Here is a 26,961-nt window from a genome sequence, read left to right as displayed (position 1 = left end):
CAAATCTTCTAATGTCATCTAACAATGCCTTCACTTCATAATGACCTTTGGAATGGATAACATTTACACAGATGTTGATATAATCTTTTGGGTAGAATTAGTTTTCCTCTTTCTGCTATCAATATTCCCCAAGTTGATTTTTCCATGACTGCACTTCCTCTTTGTTGTAAGCTTGTGTGATATTGTGCTTTTCAACTAGAGAGAACTTCAGTACCCAAATGGGACCAAATCTGACAGCATATTTTGGTGTAAAATCCACTCTATTGTTGCCCTGGGATGTCTCATCATTGCCAGAAGAATGTGCTTTGCATTGGATTACCGCAACTTCTCTAGACAGACACTGCTTCTAAGAGGTTTGAAACCAGATTTCCATATGCTATCTTTTTTCAAGATGTTGTGATAAATCCTCTTTCTTTTCAGATTTGTCCCATTAAGTATAATATTGAGAATGCTTACTGAGAATCACAGTAAATATTTATTATCTTATCTTTTCCTAATTCCAGAGCTTTTGTGAAGGCTTTTATCTCTGCACTTTGAGTGCTGACATGGCTTGGTAATGAAGCATGACAGAGTATTTTGTCATTTGTCACTACAGGTACTCCTGTGACCCTTTTTCCTTTGAAAATGTGTGAAGACCCATCAAAAATGATTGTAATTCAGGATTGCTAAGGGGTGTATCTCTTAAATCTTCTCTGGTTTTATGCACTATCTCTACAGCTTGTGTGCATTCTTGTAATGGTTCTTCTCCTAATGGCAAATCAGGTATTAATATTTCTGGGTTTATTGGAATACATATATGTAAGGTCAGATTGTCACTTCCTAGCAAAATGATTTCATACTGAGATATTCTTGCAGATGTAAATGCATGCATATTCTTTCATTTTTAGCATTTTTACAATCTGGTGTGCAGAATATATATGTAATTTGCATCCCAGTACTAACTCATTTGCTTTCTTGATGATGAGAGCAGCAGTGGCTATGCTTCTCAAGCCACAGGCTCTAAGAATGAACTGTAATATTCTATAGGTCAGGGGTCCCCAAATATGGCCCTTGGCCCACATACAGCACCCTGAGGCCATTTATCCAGCTCCCACCACACTTCCAGAAGGGGCAACTCTTTCATTGGTGGTCAGTGAGAGGATCACAGGGTGTATCCGCATCCTGTGCTTCTGGAGTACTGCATGTGGGGGTGCCGCAAAGCATGGTGTCACTCACATACAGTACGACTTCCGGTGACATAATCCTTTGCATGGCACCTTGTACTGAGAGTAACTAAACAAGAACGTGGTGCTGCACAAAAGTTTATATGGCTGCACAATGGAAGATGTCAGCATGGTGAGCGGCGATCTGGGGAAGGGGATTCTTCATTGTGTATATTGCTTCCAAGTAGAGTGGTGGTGGTGATGGGCATGTGCAAGATGTGACAGGCCCATCACAGCCAGCACTGCAGCCTCTGCTATCCCAGACAGAGGTATATGGTGACACAGGCCCAGCACTGCCCCCAGTACTGTATACAGGCATCAGGTATTGATGATCTGGTCTTTGACATCAGTGGTGGACCTCTACTGTGAGAAGCCCACCACTGCCACTGGGTTTTTTTTTTAATATATTTTATTTGATCATTTCCAAGCATTATTCGTTAAAGACATAGATCATCTTCTTTTCCTACCCCCTACCCCCCACACCCCATAGCCGACACGTAAGTCCACTGGGCATTAGAAGTTTTCTTGATTTGAACCCATTGCTTTGTTGATAGTATTTGCATTAGAGTGTTCATTTAGAGTCTCTCCTCTGTCATGTCCCCTCAACCTCTGTATTCAGGCAGTTGCTTTTCCTCAGTGTTTCCACTCCCATAATTTATCCTTTGCTTATGAATGGTGTTTTTTTTCTCCTGGATCCCTGCAAGTTGTTCAGGGACATTACACCACCATTTATGGAGAAGTCCATTATGTTCGATTATACCACAGTGTATTAGTCTCTGTGTACAATGTTCTCCTGGTTCTGCTCCTCTCGCTCTGCATCACTTCCTGGAGGTTGTTCCAGTCTCCATGGAACTCCTCCACTTTATTATTCCTTTTAGCACAATAGTATTCCATCACCAAAATATACCACAGTTTGTTCAGCCATTCCCCAATTGATGGGCATCCCCTCGTTTTCCAGTTTTTGGCCACCACAAAGAGCCCAGCTATAAATATTTTTGTACAAGTCTTTTTGTCCATTATCTCTTTGGGGTACAGACCCAGCAGTGCTATGGCTGGGTCAAAGGGTAGATATTCTTTTATCGCCCTTTGAGCATAGTTCCAAATTGCCCTCCAGAATGGTTGGATCAGTTCACAGCTCCACCAGCAATGAATTAATGTCCCTACTTTGCCACATCCCCTCCAGCATTCATTACATTCCTTTACTGTCATGTTAGCCAATCTGCTAGGTGTGAGGTGATACCTCAGAGTTGTTTTGATTTGCATCTCTCTGATTATAAGAGATTTAGAACACTTCATGTGCTTGTTAATAGTTTTGATTTTTTTATCTGAGAACTGCCTATCCATTTCCCTTGCCCATTTATCAATTGGAGAATGGCTTGATATTTTGTACAATTGATTTAGCTCATTATAAATATGAGTAATTAAACCTTTGTCAGAGGTTTCTATGAAATTTTTCCCAACTTGTTGTTTCCCTTCTGATTTTAGTTACATTGGTTTTGTTTGTACAAAAGCTTTTTAGTTTGATGTAGTCAAAATTATTTATTTTACATTTTGTGATTCTTTCTATATCTTGCTTGGTTTTAAAGCCTTTCCCCTCCCAAAGGTCTGACATGTATACTATTCTGTGTTTACCCAATTTACTTATGGTTTCCTTCTTTATGTTTAAGTCACTCACCCATTTTGAATTTATCTTGATGTAGGGTGTGAGGTGTTGATCTATTCCTAGTCTCTCCCACACTGTCTTCCAATTTTCCCAACAGTTTTTATCGAATAGTGGATTTTTGTCCCAAAAGCTGAGATCTTTGGGTTTATCATATACTGTCTTGCTGAGGTCGCTTTCCCCCAGTCTATTCCACTGATCTTCCTTTCTGTTTCTTAGCCAGTACAAAATTGTTTTGATGACTGCTGCTTTGTAATATAGTTTAAGGTCAGGGACTGCAAGGCCACCATCATTTGTGTTTTTTTTTCATTATTTCCCTGGATATCCTTGATCTTTTGTTCTTCCAAATGAACTTTGTTATGGTTTTTTCTAAATCAGTGAAGAAGTATTTTGGTAGTTCAATGGGTATGGCACTAAATAGATGAATAAGTTTAGGTAGGATGGTCATTTTTATTATATTGGCTTCTCCTATCCATGAGCATTTAAAGTTTTTCCAATTGCTCAAATCTAGTTTTAGTTGTGTGGCGAATGTTTTGTAGTTGTGTTCATATAGTTCCTGTGTTTGTCTCGGGAGATAGATTCCTAGGTATTTTATTTTGTCTAAGGTGATTTTGAATGGGATTTCTCTTTCTAGTTTTTGCTGCTGAGCTGTGTTGGAGATATATAGAAAAGCTGATGATTTATGTGGGTTTATTTTATATCCTGTGACTTTGCTAAAGTTGTTGATTATTTCAATTAGCTTTTTGGTTGAATCTCTAGGATTCTTTAAGTAGACTATCGTGTCATCTGCAAAGAGTGATTACTTGGTCTCTTCCTTGCCTATTTTGATGCCTTCAATTTCTTTTTCTTCTCTAATTACTACTGCTAGTGTTTCTAGTACAATGTCAAATAGTAGAGATGATAATGGGCATCCTTGTTTCACTCCTGATCTTATTGGGAATGCATCTAGTTTATCCCCATTGCAGATGATATTAGCTGTTGGTTTTAGATATATACTGTTTATTATTTTTAGGAATGACCCTTCTATTCCTATGCTTTCTAGTGTTTTTAATAGGAATGGGTGTTGTATTTTATCAAAGGCTTTTTCTGCATCTATTGAGATAATCATGTGGTTCTTGCTAGTTTGCTTGTTGATGTGGTCAATTATGTGGATGGTTTTCCCAATATTGAACCAGCCCTGCATCCCTGGTATGAATCCTACTTGATCATGGTGAATGATCCCTCTGATCACTTGCTGGAGGCTTTTTGCTAGTATCCTATTTAAGATTTTTGCATCTATATTCATAGGGAGATTGGCCTATAGTTTTCTTTCTCTGTTTTTGACCTGCCTGGTTTTGGAATCAGTACCATCTTTGTGTCGTAAATGGAGTTTGGTAGAACTCCCTCTTTGCTTATTATGTCAAATAGTTTGTATAGTATTGGGCTTAACTGTTCTCTGAATGTTTGATAGAATTCACTGGTGAATCCATCAGGCCCTGGGGATTTTTTCTTTGGAAGTTCTTTGATGGCTTGTTGGATTTCAATTTCTGATATGGGATTATTTAAGAATTCTATTTCCTCTTCTGTTAGTCTAGGCAGTTTGTATTTTTGTATATATTCATCCATTTCTCCTAAATTGGTGTATTTATTGCCATATAATTGGGCAAAGTAATTTCTAATGATTGCCTTAATTTCATCTTCATCTGAGGTGCTGTCCCCCTTTTCATCTTTAATGCTGTGAATTTTCTTTTCTTCCTTCCTTTTTTTAATTAGATTGACCAGTACTTTGTCTATTTTGTTTGTTTTTTCAAAGTACCAGCTACTTGTCTTATTTATTAAATCAATAGTTCTATCACTTTCGATTTTATTAAGTTCTCCCTTAATTTTTAGGATTTCTGATTTGGTTTTCTGCTGTGGGTTTTAATTTGATCGCTTTCGAGTTTTTTCATTTGCATTTCCAATTGATTGATCTCTGCTCTCCCTTGTTTGTTAATATAAGCATTCAGGGATATGAATTTACCTCTGATTACCGCGTTGGCTGCATCCCAAAAGGTTTGAAAGGATGTTTCGCCATTGTCATTTTCCTCGATGAAATTATTAATTGTTTCTATGATTTCTTCTTTAACTAAACAGTTTTGGAGTATCATATTGTTTAATTTCCAATTGGTTTTAGATTTGGTTTTCCATGTACCATACTAATCATTATTTTTATTGCCTTGTGATCTGAGAAGGCTGCATTTATTATTTCTGCTTTTCTGTATTTGTGTGCTATGTTTCTGTGACCTAATGTATGGTCAATTTTTGTGAATGTGCCATGTGGTGCTGAGAAGAAGGTGTATTCCTTTTTATCCCTATTTATTTTTCTCCATATGTCTATTAATTCTAATTTTTCTAAGATTTCATTCACTTCTTTTACCTCTTTCTTATTTATTTTTTGATTTGATTTATCTAAATTTGATAATGGTTGGTTTAAGTCTCCCACTAGTATGGTTTTATTGTCTATTTCTTCCTTCAATTCTCCTAGTTTCTCCATTAGAAATTTGGGTGCTATATTATTTGGTGCATACATGTTGATTAATGATATTTCCTCATTGTCTAGAGTCCCTTTTAACAAAACATAATTACCTTCCCTATCCCTTTTGATCAGGTCTATTTTTGCATTGGCTTTTTCAGATATCATGATTACCACTCCTGCCTTCTTTCTATCAGTTGAGGCCCAGAAGGTCTTACTCCATCCTTTAATTCTGACCTTGTGGGTGTCAACCCGCCTCATGTGTGTTTCTTGAAGACAACATATGGTAGGGTTTTGGATTCTAATCCATTCTGCTATCTGTCTACTTTTTTGGGTGAGTTCATCCCATTCACATTCAAAGTTATGATTGTCATTTGTGGACTCCCTGGCATTTTGATAGCCTTCCCAAATTCTAACCTTTTCTTCTTCGGCTCTACCTTTTAGTCCAGTGATTTACTTTGAATCAGTCCCCCTTGTCCCCTCCCTTGATGTTTCCCTTTTTAGTCCCTCCCTTTTTTTCCTTCCCCCTCCCCCCTCTCTTTCCCTCCCTTTTTGCTCTCCCTCTCCCCCTCCCTCCCTTGGTTTTCCCTTCTCCCTACCCTTGTTGGGTAAGATAGAGTTCAAGATCCCAATGGATCTGGATGTTTTTCCCTCTCAGAGTTGATTTCCCTGAGATTGAGGTTTAAGTAAAAAAAAAACCCTCTCTTCCTCTCCTTCTTATAGTTTTTTCCCCTCCCCTTCCCATGTGAATCTTTGTGTGAGAAAGATTATTCTATTTGGTCTTTTTTTACCCCCTATTTATACATTACATTTCCCCCACATATTAGTATACATAGATTGATATAAATGTTGTCCTTATAGAAGAGAGTTTGAGTAAAAGAAGAAGATAACATTTTTCCCCTTTCCTTAATATTTACCTATTCAGGTATTCCTTGCTCTTCGATTTTCGGTATCAAACTTTCCACAGAGCTCTGGTCTTTTCTTTGCAAAAAGTTGGAAATCTTCTATTTTGTTGAATGCCTATACTTTCCCTTGGAAGTATACAGTCAGTTTTACTGGGTAGCTGATTCTTGGTTGGAGACCCAGCTCTCTTGCCTTTCTGAAGATCATGTTCCATGCCTTACGATCATTCAGAGTAGAACTTGCAAGGTCTTGTGTGACCCTGATTGGCATTCCTTTATATCTAAATTGTCTTTTTCTGGCTTCCTGTAGGATTTTTTCTTTTGTCTGATAGCTTTGGAATTTGGCAATTACATTCCTGGGAGTTGTCTTTTGGGGGTTTAGTGTAGAAGGTGTTCTGTGAGCTCTGTCAATGGCTTTATTGCCCCCTTGTTCTAGAATCTCTGGGCAATTTTCTTTGATTATATCTTGTATCACCATGTCCAGTTTGGTGTTTATTTCTGGCTTTTCTGGGAGTCCAATTATTCTTAAATTATCTCTTCTCCCTCTATTTTCCAGATCTGTCATCTTGTCGGTGAGATATTTTATGTTCTCTTCTAATTTCTTGGTATTTTGGTTTTGCTTTATTAATTCTTGCTCTTTTACACGATCATTGTCTTCCAGCTGCCTGATTCTGGCCTTTAAAGCCTGGTTTTCCTTTTCAGTTTCATCATACCGGTTTTGTAGATGCGTGAATTTCTTTTGCATTATTTCCCACTTTTCCTCCCAGAAGGCTTCCATCTTTTTGGTAATTTCTGATTCAAATTCTTCATAGGTTTTTGGAGAGTTTCCATTTCCTTGGGAAGGTTTTGGAGAATTTTTTTGGATATCATCTTCTATCTGCTCTGTATTTTGTATTTTGGCTCCATAGAATGTGTCCAAAGTCGCCCCTTTCTTCTTATTTTTCTTGGTATTTTGGGGCTTCTGTGCTTCTGTGGAGTTTGCCATCTCTGAATGTGGAGGATTAGCTTTTCTTATCTCTGTCTGGTGTTCAGAGGCTTTAGTCCTGGGCAGATTGTCGGTTCTATGAGCTTTCCCTGGGTTAAACTATGCCTCACTGGAACTGGAATGGAAGGGTCGGACCATGAGGCCACACTCTCCCCTGGCTCTCTTGGTTGGGTTGCTTTCCGGAAGTTGTCTTCAGAATAGCTGGCCGTGAGGCTGTTGCGTCCGCCTGCGGGGGATGGGCTGCGGCTTCATGGAGCTCTGAGGGCAGGGACTTTCACTGAGACTTGGATAGCAGGATCCAGCCTGTGAGGCTGTCTTGCCCGCCCTGAGGGTTGTTGTTGTTTCGACCCTGCTCTCTGCCGGGGGAGCTCAGAGGGCAGTGACTTTCACTGGGACTCGGATAGAAGGCCCTGAGGGTTGTTGTTCTGTGGACCCTGCTCTCTGAGGGGGGCGGGGCTGCGGCTTCCTGGAACCTTGGACTCTGCGCTCCTTCCCCTTAGGTCCGAGTGATCTTGGGTTCTGGCTTTTGAGTGGGGCCGTACCTTTTGATCCGGGTCCAGGTCCAGGAGGAGGGTTTCCAGGGTCTATGCTGTTGATTGTCTTGAATTTTGGTGCCTTAGGAGCTTATAGTTTGAGATCGGTCGGGAAGGGTTTTCCGGAGATCTGAACTTTAGCTTTCTCTAAGCCGCCATCTTAACCGGAAGTCCTCTCTCTCCAAGTGAGTGACTTTAATCTCTGGCATCTTAGGAGAGGGAAAGTTTTCAGCACTTCTTCAGGTTAGATCCAGGACTCCACAGAGCAGAATCAACAAAGCACAGACTTTTAGGGATTATACAGGTACCATTTGTTTGGATATCTTAATTTCTCAGTCCTCTACAGACCAAGTCGCACAGGCTTCCGTACCCACAGCCAGTCCTAGAGCTTTGCCCCACTGGGTTTTTTATAAGACATCCCCTATTTTGGGGGGGTCAAATTAATATAAGATAGTTTCTTATTTGGGGGGAACATGGTATTACAATGGCCTTCATGCTCCCCTATATAGACAACATAATGGCCCCTCATCAGTTTGTTGATTTAAATTTACTTGTTCTTTATTTTAAATATTGGTTTTGTTCCCATTTTGTTTTGTTTTGTTTTTTGATTTTACTTTAAAATAATTTGTTCACAGTTTGTTTTTATTTTAATAGTCCGGCCCTCCAGTAGTCTGAAGGACAGTAAACTGGCCCATTGTGTAAAAAGTTTGAGGACCCTTGCTATATGTCTTAGTTGCAATCCAAAGTTCTGGGATAAAACTCCAGAAGCTATTCCCTTTTTGCTTTGTGGATGTACAGATGGAAATCTTTCTTATAATTCAGAATTCCTAATGTTGGGGCTGACAAAATTACTTGTTTTAATTGTGACAAAGTCTGTAGATATTCTTTTTTGAGTGTTAGTGGTTCTTCTACATCTTTCTTTGTCAGATCAGTGAGGCTTTTGGAAATGTTGGAATATCCTATCACCCACTCTCTAGAGAATCCTGCCATCCCAAGGAAAGCTCTAAGCTGTCTTTTAGTTCTTGGGACTCTCACTTTTGTATGTCAGCTATCCTCTTGTGGGAAATGTTCTAGTTCTCTTTTCCAGAATAAATCCAGGATAGTCCTCTCTAGGTAGGACCAATTATAACTTTTCCTTGGAAACTTTATGCCCTGTCTTGTACAATTCTATTAGAAGCTGTTTAGAGTCTTTTAAGCAAGTTTCAACATCTGGGGATGTAAGGAACAAATCATCTACATAGTGTACAATGTTTAAACTTTATAGATTCCAGATCTCTTTTTAATAATTGACAAAATATTTATGTGCTTTCGCAACAACCCTGAATTAATTGGGTCCAGCATTTATGATAATTCTCTCATTGGAATGTGAAAATATTCTGGCTGTTGGGATGCAAGGGGATTATAAAATATGCATTCTTGAGATTGACTACTATATACCAGCATGCTTTGATAGGAATTTCTTTTATGATGTCATTTGCTGATGGTGTGATAGTGTATTCTTGAAGAAGTTGTTGACAACCTGCAAGTCTTAAACAAAGCTATAGGCTGTGCACCTGTCTGCATTTTTCTTGCTCTTTTTGATGGTAATATTGGGCTGTTAAATTCTGAAACTGTAGGTCTTAATATGCCCTGCTCTAGCAAGCGGTTGATGATAGGGGTAATTCCAGCTATAGCTTCTTGGCTTAATTTATATTTAGGGATTTTAGGAGGTGGTCCATCCTTGACTTCTATTTTTACTGGTGTTACTGATTTCATCATCCCTACATCATTTGCATGTTTAGTCCATATGCCTTGTGGAATATCTTTAGGAATCTCATACATTGATGTTATTATATGTTGTTGTTCAGTTGTTTCATTCACTTGCCCTAGGAATAGCAAAGGATAATGTTTTAGAGAGTTCTTTGGTAGGTGTAAATATATATACATATATATATATATATATATATATATATATATATATATATATATATTTCCTGATTGCTCACAATGTATAGTCATTCCTATTTTACAAAGAAAATCTCTTCCCAGAAGGTTGTCAGTTGTCTGGGCATCCAAGTATTAGAAGAAATGTATGATCTATGGAAAATGGACCTAGCTTGACCATCTTATATTTTCAATCCAGGACTTACATTTGTCCTGTAGCCCCTGACACAGTCACTATTCCTTCTATGGTGCTGTCCCCTAGGAATGATTTTAATACCAATCTCATTGCCCCTGTATTAATAAAAGCTTTGTAACTCTGTTCTCCCACTTTTATCCATACATAAGGTTCTGGTATGTTTAGTCCATCATGTGAATCTGATATCATGTTGTTTAAATGCACTATTTCCCCAATATCTTCTTTCTCTTCTTTCCCCATAATGTGTTGTGAGTTTGTGTGGTTTGTCAATGCTTGTGCTAACATATGATTCTCCATTCCCATTAGACTCTTATCATGTGTGCTTAGATCAGTAGAAATTTGTGAAACTTCAGAATATTGGACAGTGACATGCTGGCAAGCTTTGTCAAGAATATCAGACAGACTTTGTCTGTCTTTAGAATGTTGAGATGGAGTCTGTCAAAGCTGCTCAGAGGATGTTTATCTGTTAAGCTCATGTTTTGCTTTCTTTTACCATTCCCTTAGATTCTGTTTCAGAGGCTAGTTCAAGAGATATCATGTCATTGTTGAGTGAATTTTGACTTGTGCTAACTCCTTCCCCAGGTCTGTTGTCATTGAATAGTTCAGTTTCTTCATTATCATAGTGTAATTGATAAAATCACTTTTCTGTTATGTTTAAGCTAGCTTTCTTTATACTCTCTTTTGTTTCCCCTTGATGGTCCTTAAATGTTTCAGCTTGCACCTGTTCTATATCTTTTAGACATATTAATGGTGGGCTTTGTATCTTTGTATTCTAGTTTCTTTGTATCACTGTCCTCTGCTATCTTTTTGGTGTGCTTTAGAGAATTTGTCTTGTTCTTTTTCCCTTAAAGTTATTTTAAGTTGTTTCTTGTTGAAGGACTTATTATTCTTTCTGTTTTCCTTCCCCAGTCCATATTTACATGTTAGGAAGTTCTCAAAATATGTTTTAAGTTGTTCTTTGGTTTTCTAATTGTGTTCTTGTATGCCCCCTTGTAAATCAAATATTTCATGACTCATGTTTGCAATGTTAATTCTCAATTCTCTCTCTAACTCTATTATTTCCCTCTGCTTTACTCTTTTGATTGCTCCCACACTCTTTATAACTTCCAATTCTCCCACCATTAAAATTTTAGATTTCCTCCCTTTAGTTCCATTCCCAATTTCCCTCCTGTGGTTATATTCTCATGTTTACTCCCTGTAGTTATTTCCACATTTTCCTTCCCTGGCATTTCTTGTATACTAAGTATGGCTGATTCCTGGCTTCATTGTGTATATCTATTCCCTTTGGTTACAACTTCAGAGTATCTTGGGTTTGCACCCTTATAAATGATTGCATTATTTTTAAGTCAGGTGCTTCTTCTTTGTATTTACAATGGTCACAACACTTGTTTTTGCTTCCGTCATTAGTTTGTTATTTTCCTTAATTCCTGTTGTACCCTCTGCCCTATGAGTTTTGATAGCAGTATCTTCCACCCCTGTTGTGCCCTTGTTCATATTTCTCTTTCATTGAGTAGGTCCAAACCACATTGCCCCCTCTGTCAGTATTGTGTGTTTTGTCTATTGAAAGTTTTAATGGTGGCCAGGTTCTTTACTTCCTCTATCTCTTTCTGTTTCAGGGATTCTGTGGTGTCATGCAACTTTTGCTTTATTTCTTATTTTTCCCTATCCTGTTCTTCCTGATTGTCAAACAAGTAGGTGGCAGTATCCCCGAGTTCATTTAGAGAAAGAGAGTTAAATTTTGGGCAATAATTGCAGAAGAAGTTTCTGAGATGCTGGTTACATACTATCAGAAACTGTCTCATTAATGGGCTATAGACTCCTGGGAATGTTGGCTGAATCCTAAAATGGCTTCCACACTCTTGAGGAGCCAGTCAATGAACAGGGAAGGATGTTCTCTCCTGCTGCAACCTTTCAAATTTCCCCCATGCATTCGTCTTTTTCACAGAATTATCGTATCACCTGCTACAGATCTTCCCATGCCTTTTTTAAGTAACTCATATTCAGGGGATGTGCAAAATCAAAATACTCATAAGCTTTCCGCCACCTTTGCATGTAGGATTCCAGAATTGGGTGTTAATTTTGCAAAGTCCCTGAGTGGCATAATTTTGTGAGCTCCCAGGTCTTCCTCAGGTTTGGTGCTGTCTTGTATCTCTGGTGTGACTGCATTATTGTTCACCCCTATTGCCCCTGATGTTATTATATTAGATATCTCAGAGTCCTTGTCCATGTTAATATTGTCAGTCAAATCTTCTTTAGTCACCATCCCATCCACTATTTAAATCCCCTTTTCCATGTTCTCTTTCTTATCATGTATTCTTGGCATATTTTAGTAAGTATTGGAATTTGTGTGAATAATGCCTCCGGTCTGTTATCAAGTTCTAAGGTGTTAACTGCTTTCTTGCTCATTATAATCCTGGCCCTTGTCTTAATGTAAGTCACAGTCTGTCCAAAAGCAATGAGTCACATAAAGTTGAGGGAGAGTTTGCCATAAAGTTGAAAATTCCAGCAGTATGTTATTCCAGTATGTTGTTATATTAAAGATGGTACCTATAGTGTCATTTATCATGACCTCTATAGTGTTATATATGAAGTAGTATCCCCAATAGGTCAGTATAGACCTTATCACCATCATCCAGAACACTACTTGAAATATATTTCTTTCTTGTACTAACTATCATTGTTTCTTATTTATTGTTGTTCTTCTTTACTTAGAATCAAAATGTCTGATTCTGAGTAGTAAATGCCAAAGTATTACTTCTCAAGATGGATGCTCTGCCCAGGGAACTTTAACTGTCAAAAAAATGGCAGTTGACAATGGCTTCTTCTTCTAACCCTCTGGGGTGCTACTTGTACTAAAGGGGTTGTCTTGAGAGAGGAGACAGAGAGAATGGAGTCTTCTCTCCCTCAAGGCAAGAACAAAAGAAGAGGGGATGATGTTATGTGCCACGGGCAAGGTCCAGCCTCACTCGCAACTCCAGGGGTTTCCAACAGGTAGCGAATGATCAGTCAAGAAAAAAACATATGGAAGACAGCTGTATCTTTATGGATATGGGTATGCTTTGCATCTGATAGCTGTTCCACCATCCCTAGGTTTGGTGTTTATTTTTATACCCATTTTCTTGGCACACAGATGCACTACCTAACACACATGGCTAAATGGAGATAATTGGAAAAGTGATACACTAACTTTTAAGAAATCACTTGATTAATATTCTATAGTCTTTAATACAGATTATTGACAGAATAAAGGTTTCACTCAAGATAAATTATTTTGTCACAGGTGGCTTAATTTTCTCATTACTCTGTGAGGAGTTTTGAGCTTACAAGCAATCAAGGAAATTTACTTATTAGTTTTAATAAAAAGAAATAATCAATCAGATGTTCTTAAAGACAATTCAACAATCATACCATTGAGGTTGAGAGTTACTGGGAACACAATTCAGATTTAACATTAGACTGATAATTTCTCAGGGTTTATGAGGGAGTTCCTTAAGGGGAAGAATCAAGCCATTGTGGCATGATGAAGTTTGGTGTACCTGAACATTTTGTCTGGGCCTTTATGATTGATTTGTGTGCTGGCTTCATGAGAATGAGTTTCTGTAATTGGGAAAGTTCTGGGCTTGGCCTGTAGCCAAGGTTTTCCTGGGAATTATGTACCCAAGTAAAAGTTAACCCATGATAGTCTTTGGGATTGGGTTTGAGGGTCTGATTGGTGATGTTTTAGAGAAATAGAGTGCAGGTATTTTGCTCTTGCATTATTCCTTCTGAGAGTATGGGGAATAATAATCATGTCAATTCCATAGATAAGGGGATATTAATGAGAGAAGACATGCAAGGGGGACTGAGTGGGCAATCACATCTTGCCAAGGGCCACTCTGTGGCCTCCTTAGCTACCACTCATGACTCTGTTAAGGGGTCTTGGCCTGATGGCTCCCAGCAGTTATGGTTAAGTCAAGAGATAGAAGGAGGGTGAATCTGTTTTCCCCTTCTATCCTCTCTGGTTTTGGCTCTTCACTGTGTCTGCCCTTTCTCTCTCTATTTGTCAGGCTTTTCCTAAATGATAAACTTCTTCCTTCTAGGGAGAGAAAGAGGTCATTTATTCCCCCTCACCCCCAATTGTGACTGCCCTTCCCTGAGGCTTATCTAGATAAATACTTCCCTCAAAGTTAGACAACTCAGGTTTGGTGGCCTGATGCCCTGAGGGGTTCAGAGCAGAGAACCCTCCTTTTGGCATAGCACAGTAGGTATCTTAAATTCAGGGTAAAAGGAGATTGTGACAGTTCTTGTGGACTACTTCCTTCTTTAGGTCTTTGCCCACTTATTAATCTGAGAGGATTGGGATTAAGTTTCAGGGAGAGAAAGGTTTCTGGGTTCGGGATCCAGTCAAAGAATGGACCTTCTCCTTAGCAGGTCTCAGTCAAAAGAGCTGAGCCAACTGATTCTCTCAGGGATATTTTTTCCTTTCAGGGTTCTAAACCTTCTCTCTATGCCCAACCCCTGTTACTGATGGAATCCTTGCAGCTCTACCAGGCTTTCCTTCCAAAAATCTCTGGATTTTCTCTCTCACATTGCATATATATGTACACACAAATATATTTTTATTTTTCCATTGTTATCTATTCCATGTCTTCCATTTTTATTCTTATTTATGCATAGTATATTTCCTATATTTGTTTCCTCTGTTTATCTATATAATTTATTTACTTTTAAATCCTTACCTTCTGTCTTAGAATAAATACTGTGCATTGGTTCTAAGGCATTAGAGCAGTAAAGACTAGACAATGGGTTTTAAGTGACTTGCCTAGGGTCACTTAGCTAGGAAGTGTCATGTCAAATTTGAACCCAGGACCTCCTCTCTATAAACCTGTGTCTCAAACCATTGAGCAACTTAGCACCCCATCCCACAGCTTTGTTTCTTATTCACTTTTTGGAAAACTGACTTTATATTGCACTGATTTATTTCATGAAAGGAAACTGCTTATAATATTGTATCATACTTCATAAAATTTTAATGTGTGTAGTTTAAACAAAATTTCCATACTTACTCACTTGGCAAGTGGTTTTGAGGGAAGACTAGTAGCTATGCTTTCAGGACTTCTTGAGTACTTTTAAGAATGTTTTTAAGAATGATTTATCTTTCTTTGTTCCCATTTGCCCCAGAACTAACCTATAACTGAAAGAATGTATAAAATATGTAGTGATTGCACTCCAATAAAACATTTCAACAAGCAGGCTAAACTAGGTTGAGGTTGACAGACAGGCCTTAAACCTGTTCTTTTAGCAAAAGGGACTCTGTGGAATATGTATCAAAGAAGGCAAGGTCATCCACTGCATCCAAAGCTATCACCAGTCATTTCAACTTTTTTTCTTGTTGCTGTAATTTAATGTCTCTGGAAGAGAGAGGCTGTGAACCTTGTTTAACTCTGCCTCACTGCAATCTAATTAATGTGAGAGTCAAAATACATCACCAGTGATGCCATTTTGGTCCTCTTTGAGTATGAAAGATAACAATGAAACAACCAAAATTGCAAGGAAGCCCAGTTTTTGTAGATTCATTATTATTTAGGTTGCTTAGATTAGAGATAATGTGATCTCTTTGCTCTGACAATTCATATGTAATGATTTAACTGAGCCCATTATTATAATCAGTATTATAAACCTTTCTTTCATCTCTATCCCATTTTTTTCCTTTGATAACTTTGTTTAAGTTTTCAGTTTGTAGAATTTTTTTTTTACTTGAATTTGAAATGTTCTCATTTTAAACAATTTTTTTTGGTCTGGAGCCTAGAAAATATTATCATAATTCTAAATTATTTACCATTGATTGATGACAAGGATTACAAATGCAAAGAAATTTATGAATCACGCCTCTGTTTATTTAACATATTATACAGAAGATGGCATGAGCTTTATGAGCTTTCTTCCCCATCTCCCATTATTCAAGTACCTTCTGCCATGGTCTCTTCCTTTACCTCTATGCTATTTGATTAAATAGTTTTACTCCTTACCAAATTAACCTCTCTATCTGTTCACCTGATTCTATTCCATCCTATCTACCTTTGTTACCAATTTTCAATCTTTCTCTGCCTACTGTTTTGTTCCCTATTACCTATAAATATAGATATATCATCCCACTCCTGAAAAAAAAAACCTTCACTTAATCTTTCTTTCCTAACCTATTATCCTGTTCTTTGCAGCTAAACTAATCAAAAAAGCCATCTACAGGAGGATCCTTTACTTCCTCTCCTCCCATTCTCTTATAATCTACTTTCTAGCTTTCCCTCAAAATTTCTCTCTCCAAATATACTACTAATCTATTATTTGTCAAATACACTGACCTTTTCTCAAGCCTCCCTCTCTTTGATCTCACATCGGCCTTTGGCATTGTTAATCATTCTCTCTTCCTGGATACTCTATGTTGTAAACCTTAAAATTTCTTAGACTTACAAATGTTGGAAATTTCACCATTGGGAAATTTCATACTTGAAAAATTTCCTATTGAGAGTGGGAACTCTTGGAATGTGAACCCCATTGACATGGGAGGTTCCTCCTCCTCCCTTCTTAAGATTACTTTAGGACAGAAACCTTTTGCTGAACAATGGAAAGGGCTTTGACCTGTGCTTAAGCATAGAACAGGAATTTCTTTGAGTCATGATTGATTTTAGAATTGATACGATAGAGATACTTGGAATGACAGAACCAGGTCTTGGAAAATACAATTTCCACCCCACTCAGTCCTAACAGGATTTAGGAAGGGCTGCAGCATAGATCAAGATTTAATTATTTGAGAATATGACCTTCAACAGACATGTGCAAAGCCACAGACCTCTGGGCGGTCCTGGGTTAAGCTAGAGCCACCATTGGCACAGGGAAGACATGGACAGTGATTGGTAGATGTGAGAACTGAGGGGAGGGAACTGAGATGGTTTCCTTAAAGATAGAGGGGTCTGAGGACTGAGGGGGGTTGGTTGGAGAGTTTTGGCTCTGAGAGGTGGTGCTTTGAGAGGTTGGCTCTGAAGGAAGCTGGAGGTGGAGGCCCCTGAGACTGTTTCTCCATTTTGGTCACATGAGTGATAGGGACTGATTTCTTTTCTTTGCCTCAGCTATCTAAGGGCTTGTGCCTTTTGGCCCAGCCTAAACAGAAGGGGTATTTAAGCCATATTCCCTTCTCTCCCCTTTCTCTCTCCCTCTCTCTCTCTATCTCTAATTCCTTTCTTCCTCCTGTTTGTAATTAAATTCTATAAAAGGTTGACTGCTGACTTGAGTTTTCATTTAGGAATTACATAGCTGAATTCCTTGGCGACCTTAAATTAATATATATCAGTCTTTTAAAGTGATTTCCTTGTCACAGTATCTAGGTCTTTAGATACCATTTACTATGAAATACTCCTTGTATTTTACCTTTCTGACTTTCTCTTTTGTTTCATTCTCTTCTAGATCACACTCTCTAACCATAAGTGTGGTCAGCACTTAGACTCTCTATTATCTTTGATGTTGATTCTGATAACATGAATTTGCTCTTGTCAAGCTGCTCATTTAATGAGCAATGCCATTCTTAACCTATCCCTGGAACAGAATGATACTGTGTTGCCTGTCATGCTAGGCAACTCGTTCATTAATTTCTTTGCATGTGAGAGTCATGTGTTGCTGCCCTATTTATGTGCCACAATTTCCCATCTACTTCCCTTTGAGTAAGATGGAGTCTTAATGGGAAGTACATCACCAATTGGGATTCCAACATTGATTATACTATAATTGCCAATATGTGGGAAAGTCAGAAATAAAGGAAGAGTACATTTCCTGTCATCTTATTTCAGCAAGTTATCCTGATGATTTTGAGGCTATTTTCTTATCTTTACAATGACATAGAATCCAATCCAGACCAGCCTTTCTCACAGGATTCCTCTAGCCATCTTCTGAGCATAGATGGAAAGTCTTCTGAAGGGGAAGAGATTGGAGGGTGAATGTAATATTTCTGACCTTGAAGAAGAGTGGTGATGCCATGCAAAAGCTATAACCTCATAAAGTAATTGTGGGAAATCATCTATTTATTATCTTCCTAAAAGTCACTCCTTTCATGCTATAAGTTTTATTGCTGTTTGAACAGAAAATCTTTGTTCACAGTATTGTCTGGGATGTTGACAGTTATAAACATTGGGGAGTGCAATTAGGAAAAAATTGACTTATCTTCCTTGGACTATAAGGAATCCATAATTTTTTATTATGCCTCTATTAATGGACTGATTCATTTTTATCAAGGATAAGTCACAAGGAAAATGTCTGTGTCCCTGTGACCCAGGACATTTTTTTGTGAACAGATTTGTCTTTTAGTGACTATTTGGTTCCTTCTTACCCTATAAGCCCCACTTGTCATCCCTTAAGTCAAGGAGGTCCTTCCTGAATTGTCAGAACAAGTCTGAGGTTATAAACTAAAGACAGTTAAATCTGTTGGGATTTTTAATTTTCATTCTACTATGTCACATATAAGGTGACATATCTCTCCTCTGCCCTGATAGAACCAATCATCTAGAAAAATGAAGATGGAAAATGAGGGGGAAAGTGTGTGTGTGTGTGTGTGTGTGTGTGTCAGTGAGTGTGAGTTTATGTACAAATATTTAGTACAAATACACTTATTTCTGATTCTTAGAGACACCATTTGGGTTTTCTCAGCAAAGATACTGAAGTTATTCACTATTTTTATATATGAGGCCACTGAGACAAACAAGGTTAGGGGATTTGAATACGGTCAACATGCTAGTAAGTATCTGAGGTCAGATTTGAACTCAGGAAGATAAGCCTTTTTAATTTTAAGTCCAACATTCTAACTACTAAGCTGCCTGTATATATACATACATATGTTCATAAATATATACTATGTGTGGAAAAAGAGCTAGTGAGAGAGGAGATACTATTGAAGAATTAATATTTTTTCAGGTTCACGCTAAAACTCTTAATTGATATTCCTTAATATGAAAGGAGCTCCCTGAGACATGTATTCAAAACTTTACTCCTGTTCAACCAAATATCAGTACTAGTATGAATACATTTAACAAAAGCAAATAAACTCATTTATATAAACAGAAATTTAAAAAAATGTGTACATATGTGGTTTTATACCACTCAATACTCAGAGTGAATGATCCTACTCTTCAGGAGTGTGGTAATTCATTTTAACCAAAAGAGAGAGGTCCAAATGTCAACCAAGGGGAAATTCCCCAACATTTCTAATACATATGCTAGGAGTCAGGACATCATCAAAGTGGTACAAGTCATTACTTTACTTTTCAAATTCTTTCACCTTTCATGACCCTGAAGAGAATTAGGAGTCCCAAGTCTTCTCCCTCATTTCTGGAAAGAAAATGGAGCTATATTACTCTTTCCAGCTGTCATCAAGACCATTCATGACTCACAGAGTAGAGGGGCATTGAATAACAAATCTCTAATAGTGAGTAAAGAATCCCATACAATTTGCACTTTGATCCAAGGTTACACTATAATTTCACTATTTGATATGATGACAGGGGCCATCTTCTAACTAAAACAAGTATTGTTTCAATGACATCCTTAACTTTTACTTTTATTGTAATACTTCCAATAATCATGTAACTTTGGATTTTTTTTCTTCTTTCTATAATTCAGTTTCCATACCTGTGAAATTATAAGCTTTTATTAAGTAATCTCTAATGCCTTTCCTGGAAGAAATCCTTAGTCAGCAGATAAAAAATGTGGATTGTTTTGCTGAAGTGACACATTATTCTGGTGTGGGTGGTACTGAAGTAATACTGATATCTATTGAAGGGAGGAATCTAGAAGAGATATGGCCAAAGGGAAGGCAGTTCCTTTCCTGCAGATAATTTTCCAGAGTGCCCCAGAAACACTGCAGACAGAAGTACCAAAAGGAACTGTTTTCTCTATCTCTTTATCCAGATCTTGGTTATCCTATTAAATTATTAAACAAACAACTCAATATCTGGGGAGCTAGTTGTGAGGGCTTTACCCTTCCCAGCTAAGCAGAAAAGATAAGATGCTATGGTACATGGTGGCCAAATATCAGCACATCTAAGAGAACAATATGCATTATGATCAGAATACATGCACTATCTTGCCAATTACTATCTTTTTATTTGATCAGTCTCTTTAATACAAATCTTAGTACTCAATCATTGCATCTGGGATCAAACTTAATTAGGTTTCTTGGCTCAGAAGGACAGTTTTCAAAACTTTTATGGCTTTTATGCCCATCGGTTTCTTTGCCAAATCTCCACCTTCTGGTAATATAAGCCTTGTGCTATGTGTGCAGGTTTCTGGGAAGGTTAGTGGTGTCCAATGATAGAGGACTAGGCATTGTGCTTGCTATAGCTCCTCTGATCTGGTTGACAGAATTTTCTGGATCTCTGGTAAGGAAGAGGTAATTGTTATTGGATATTAATTGAAATTAATTGTATTATTTATTGGAATTGCAAATTCTATATCTCCTATAATTTCTCTCCTCTTGGTCTTCACATTTAGTCTAAAATATAGTTGGAACTGCATTATGGTGGCCAGAGAGTCAGCCTCAGGGATTGAAATCTCTGGGTTCTAGTGCTTCTTCTGACTCAAACTTTTGGTTGACATTAGTTAAATCAATTATCTCAGTGCCTCATGCATTTCTGTAAGATCTTTAGTTGTAAAGTAGAAACATATTATGACTTTGTGTGATGCCTATAACAATTGCTATTGACAGATTTTTCATTATGATTGATTTCATGATGAGCATATTTTTTAGAATTTTATTCATTTTTATTTAAGAAACATTGAAAAATAATATCAAGTCTTGGTGATCCTTAAAATTATCAAAACATTTTCCAATTAAAAATCATCAATATGAACAATCAATTTTAAAACTTTATATACATTTATTTTTTATTTTCCTAACTTTTAAAATTATTCCATTCTATATATTGCATACAGCTATTTAAAGAGATATGGAAATACTGATATGACTACTAATTGTATGTCAGATGCATAAAGAATAACAGCTAAATTCAGAGATTCTCACCATGAGACTGCTCATAATGGAAAGTCTTCTTACCATAGAAATTGTTATACACATTATACAAAATCATAAAGGATTCCTACTCTTATAGTCATAGGGAATTCTTATCAGTGAAATTGATGCCTTTGACATTTTAACATATCAGTATTTGGCAATGAGAGGCACCTGCACAATTTCTTGTATGAAATAGGTACTTCAAAATATTTATTGAGTGGATTTGAATTGAAGGCCTCCCTTACCTGATATTTACTTTTAATATATCATTTTATTAGATTTCAAGCTATCATTAGCTAAAACATTGATACAAAAAATGGTCATTTTTTTCCCATTTATAACAGTGAATCTTAATGATAAATATAGTAAAGTATATTGCCTGGATTTGGGATTTTTACTTTGTATTCCTATATTCCTACTCTCTAAAATGTCATATATTTACTCATATTAGGTTCATCTGTTCTTTTAAATGGTTTTGTCTATCACCAAAATTTCTTAATTTTTAATTAATTCTTAATAAAATAATCTGTAGTGAGGCTGAACATAGCCTGGTATTTCTAGGTGGAGTACAGTCAAAGTGCATATGACCAAGATGGAATTCACAGCTCCTGGTTACTGGATGTCCTTTTGTCCCTCTGTGGAAACTGAAACCAAACTGATGAAAACTGCAGACATTCTGACCTTTTAAAGTTTCCAAAGTTCTCTTGGTCAGTGGCAGGAGGTGGGAGCCTAGAAAGTTACGTAAATTTAAGTTTTCTCTTTTGGGAGCCATTCTCATCTCAAAAGCAATTGTCTCTCAGAAGTCATTTTCTGATTGGTTCTACTACTAAAATGGGGTTAGGAGTTCTGCACCTTTGTGTAATTGTTTCTGGTTATCACTAAACTAGATCTTAGTGTTCCCAACAACTACTTAATGACGATGATGTTGATAATAAATCCAGACCTCTTTATTCTACTGTTAAAGTCTCTATCCTTCAATAAAAAGAAACCTTTTGGTATTTAAAGACTGTAACAATTTGTCTAGGTCTACCTTTGTGCAGCTATTATACTTTTTTCCATCTTAGGTAATCTACAGCCCAACCAAGATGGTTTACTTACTGGTACTCAGACATTCCAGCTCTGGTCAGCACTCCTTTCTACTAACTGTCACCTATATCTGTGACAGTTTTCTCCATGTCTGGCTCTCAAAATCCATAGCATCCTTCAAACTTCACCTTCAAAAAAAATTTTTAAGTACCATCACCAACATAAGGGTCTTCTCAACCTTATCAACCTCTCAGTCTATAGTCTTTGACATTCTCTCCATGGGTTCCTTTACATTGTTTATGAATTCCCACTTATTTCTTAATCATCTCAGACTTTGATTTGTGAATGACTGACTATTTTTATCAGATATATAAATACTTACTGTGGTAGAGTTGATAGGGTGCTGAAGTTGAAGTAACATAATTTGAATTCAAATTCTATCTCTGATACAAAAAAAATATTTTTTGTAACTTTGGATGCATTGGTTAACCACTATAGGACTCAATCTTATTGTATGTAAAATGAAAGGGTGAACTAGAAAACCCTCTGAGAATGAAATGATTAGGCTATATATTCCCTAAGATCCTTGAATTAGAGAAAAGTGACTTATAGAACAGCAAATCCTACTAATTCATTTTAGAAATAAGAAAACTAAAACCAGGCTAGGGGAAATAATTAGAGGTTACAGAGGCAGACATAAGTATATATTATCATTATAGTAAGCATCAGAGAATACTTGATGCAGAACAATTCAACTAAATTGCTATTTCCAGCTACAGAGCCATCTGTCCTAGCTAGAATGTTGGCAGAAAATGGTGACTTGCCTCTACAGATAACATACTAAAGACAATCTGAGTGTAATTACATTTTGAACTGAGCCAATACCAAGTCTATTCTACTTCCATCAGAAAAAAGGGTTAACTTTTTATAAAGGAGTGTTAACACTTTGCTAACACCTCATCCTACAGTGATTAGGTCTCTTGCATGCTCCTACTTCCCAGATTTTTAAAGGAAAAGGTAGATGAATACAGTTGGAAATAGAAAGAAAAGTATAATGAAGTCAGGGAGATTAATAGAATCTTAGATAAGCCAGATATCAGAGCTATAGAGAGAACCGGATGGGAATAAAAAAGAATATGTCATTTTCTTAGTGGTACATAGTATCTATGCAAAAATTCATCCTTCAATAGGGTATTTAAAATTTTAGTTAAATGCAGAAAAGCACTAAATTCATTAATTTTGGATCATAATGCAATAAATTATATTAAATAAGGGACCATAGAAACATATTAAAATTAATTGAAGCAGGCATAATCTGATTTTCTTTTTGAAAGATTTATTTAATTCATCAATTTAGAACATGATTCCTTGTTTACAAGAATCATATTCTTTCCCTTCCCTCCATGCCACTTCTTCCCATAGCCAACACGAAATTCCAAAGTGTTTTACATGTGTCCTTGAACTAAACCTATTTTCATGTTGTTGAAGTTTGCACTAGGATAATCATTTATAGTCAATATCCCCAATCATATTTCCCTCAATCCATGTAATCCAGCAGTTGTTTTTCTTTGGTGTTTCTGCTCCCACAGTTTTTCCTCTGAATGTGGATAATGTTCTTTCTCGTAAATACCTCCAACTTGTTTAAGATCACTGCATTGCTATTAATGGAGAAGACCATTACATTCAATTGCACCACAGTGTATCAGTCTCAATGTATAATGTTCTCCTGGTTCTGCTCCTCTCACTCTGCATCAATTCCTGGAAGTCATTCCAGTTCACATGAAATTCCTTCAGTTAATTATTCCTTTGGACTTAATACTATTCCATCACCAACATATACCACAATTTGTTCAGCCATTCCCCATTTGGAGGACATCACCTCATTTTCTAATTTTATGCCACTACAAAGAGCGTAGCTATGAATATTCTTGTACGAGTCCTTTTTCTTATTATCTCTTTGGGGTACAAAACCAGCAGTGCTGAGGCTGGATCAAACACTGCTTTATATTATAGTTTGAGATCTGGTACTGCAAGGCCCACTTTCTTCGCATTTTTTTTTCATTGTTTTCCTGGATCTCCTTGATCTTTTGTTCTTCCAAATGAACTTTGCTATGTTTTTTTTTTCTAATTCAGTAAAAAAAGTTTTTTGGCAGTTCATTGAGTATGGCACTAAATAAGTAAATAAGTTTGGGTAGGATGGTTATTTTTATTATGTTAACTTGTCCTACCTATGAGCAATTGATGTTTTTCCAATTGTTTAGATCTAGTTTTAATTATGTGGAAAGTGTTTTATACTTGCGTTCATATAGTTCTTGTGTTTGTTTCAGCAGATAGATTCCGAAGTATTTTATATTGTCTAAGGTGATTTGAAATGGAATTTCTCTTTCCAATTCTTGCTGCTGAGATGTGTTGGAGATATATAGAAATTCTGATGACTTGTGTGGGTTTATTTTGCATCCTGCAACTTTGCTAAAGTTGTTGATTATTTCCACTAGCTTTTTAGTTGATTCTCTAGGATTCTTTAAGTAGACCATTGTATCATCCTCAGAGTAATAGCTTGTTCTCCTCATTGCCACTGTTAATACCTTTGATTTCTTTTTCTTCTCTAATTGCTTCTGCTAGTATTTCTAGTACAATGTTAAATAAAAGAGGTTATAATGGGTGTCCTTGTTTCACTCCTGATCTTATTGAGAATCCTTCTAGTTTATCCCCATTGCTGATGAGGTTGGCTGATGGTTTTAGATAAATACTGTTTCTTATTTTTAGGAAAGACCCCTCTATTCTTATAATTTCTAGTGTTTTCTGTTGGAATGAGTATTGTATTTTGTCAAAGGCTTTTTCTGCATCTACTAAGATAATCATGTGATTTTTGTTGGTTTGCTTGTTCATATGGTCAATTATGTGGATGGTTTTCCTAATATTGATCTATCCTTGCATTCCTGGTATAAATCCCACCTGATCATAGTGAATAACCCTTGTGATCACTTGCTGGAGTCTTCTTGCTAATATCCTATTTTAGATTTTTACATCTATGTTCATAAAGAGATTGGTCTATAGTTTTCTTTCCATGTTTTTGACCTGTCTGGCTTTGGAATCAGTACCGTATTTGTGTCATAAAGGATTTGGTAGAACTCCCTCCTTGCTTATTATGTTATATATTTTTTATAGTATTAGGATTAGTTGTTCTTTGAATGTTTGATAGAATTCACTTGTGAATTCATCAGGCCTTGGGCATTTTTTCTTAGGGACTTCTTTATGGGTTGTTAAATTTCTTTTTCTGATAGGGGATTATTTAAGAATTCTATTTCTTCTGTTAATCTAGGCAATTTATATTTTTAACTATTCTTCCATTATTACCTAGATTACCATATTTGTTGCCATATAATTGGGCAAAATAGATTTTAATGATTGCCTTAATTTCCTCTTCATTAGAGGTGAGGTCTTCCTTTTCTTCCAAGATACTGTTAAGTTGGTTTTCTTCTTTCTTTTTTTATTAGATTGACCAGTACTTTATTTATTTATTTTTTAAATATCAGCTTCTAAACTTATTTATTAATTCAATAGTTCTTTCACATTTAATTTTATTAATTTCTCCCTTAATTTTTAGGATCTCTAATTTAGTTTTCATCTGGGGGTTCTTAATTTGTTCACTTTCTAGTTGTTTAATTTGCATATCCAATTGATTGGCCTCTGCCCTCTCTAATTTGATACTATATGAACTCAAGAATATAAATTCCCTCCTGAATACTGCTTTGGCTATATCCCATAGATTTTGAAAGTATATCTCAATCATTATCATTTTCTTCAATGAAATTATTAATTGCTTCTATGATTTGTTCTTTAACAGATTTATTATTTAATTTCCAACTAATTTTTGAATTAGCTCTTCATGTATCCTTATTGATTATTATTTTATTGCATTATGACCTGAAAAGATTGTATTTATTATTTCTGATTTTCTGAATTTGTTTGCCAAGATTTTATGCCCTAGTACATGGTCAGTCCTTGTGAATGTTCCATGTGCTGATGAAAAGAAGGTATATTCCTTTTTGTCCCTATTTATTTTTCTCTACATATCTACTAACTCTAATTTTTCTAAGATTTCATTCACATATCTTACCTCTTTCTGTGAATCTTAAAATTTCTCAGACTCTACCTTGGAACATTTGGTTAAGGCTATTCCCCATTTTAAACAATGAAGGTACTTGGTTAGGAATGTATTGGGAACTCTAACATTACTCCACCCATACTTAGGCATATTTTAGGGGAAGATAAATTTGTAAACTCCTGATGGACCAGTGAGAAAAACTCCCCAACCCATACTTATAGTAAAGCTAAAACCTTAAGCTAGGTCTATTTTTAGATCTAATACAAAAGGGTGCTAAGTACCTATGAAGGTCAAATTAATCACTAAAAGGTCAAGCAACTTACAAAGAGCAAGCTTAGCAAAGAGGTGTGAGGTTTTAGTCTACTCAGATGTGAACAAAGAATGGTCAGTCCTAGGGAAAATGTCTACTGTGATTGGTAGATGTGAAGATTATAGGGAGGTAGCATAAGAGAAATTTCTCTTTAAAAGGAACTCACTGAACTTAGTTCAGAGAGTTCTCTCTGGAGGTGAGGGAATTCACTGCTGGAGCTCTGAACTTAGTTGAGTTTGGAAGATGAATTGGAGGGTCTCTCTGAACACTAGAGTTTTGCTTGGGACAAAATCTTGTGGTGAGTAGATAAAAGACTATAAGTCAGTTGTCTCTCTTAAAGAGAAAAGCCTAGGCCAATTGGCCTAGGCCCTAGCCTTTTCCTACTATTTCCTCTTACTCTGTCTCTCTCCCTTCCCTTATTTCCTTCATTTGTATTAATTAAAATCTCCATAAAACCCAGCTGACTTGGGTATTTCATATTTGGGAATTTTCCCCATGGTGACCACTTCTTTTTGATTTAAATCAAGACACTAAAAGTTATCTTGACAGTTTGGGCAATTCAAAGTCTTGAAAGCCACATTTTCATGGTCACATTT

This window comes from Monodelphis domestica, chromosome 1 (genome assembly GCF_027887165.1).
Source record: "Monodelphis domestica isolate mMonDom1 chromosome 1, mMonDom1.pri, whole genome shotgun sequence".
NCBI lineage: Eukaryota > Metazoa > Chordata > Mammalia > Didelphimorphia > Didelphidae > Monodelphis > Monodelphis domestica.
The sequence above is the reverse complement of the archived record's forward strand: the minus strand, read 5'-3'. Positions refer to the sequence as shown.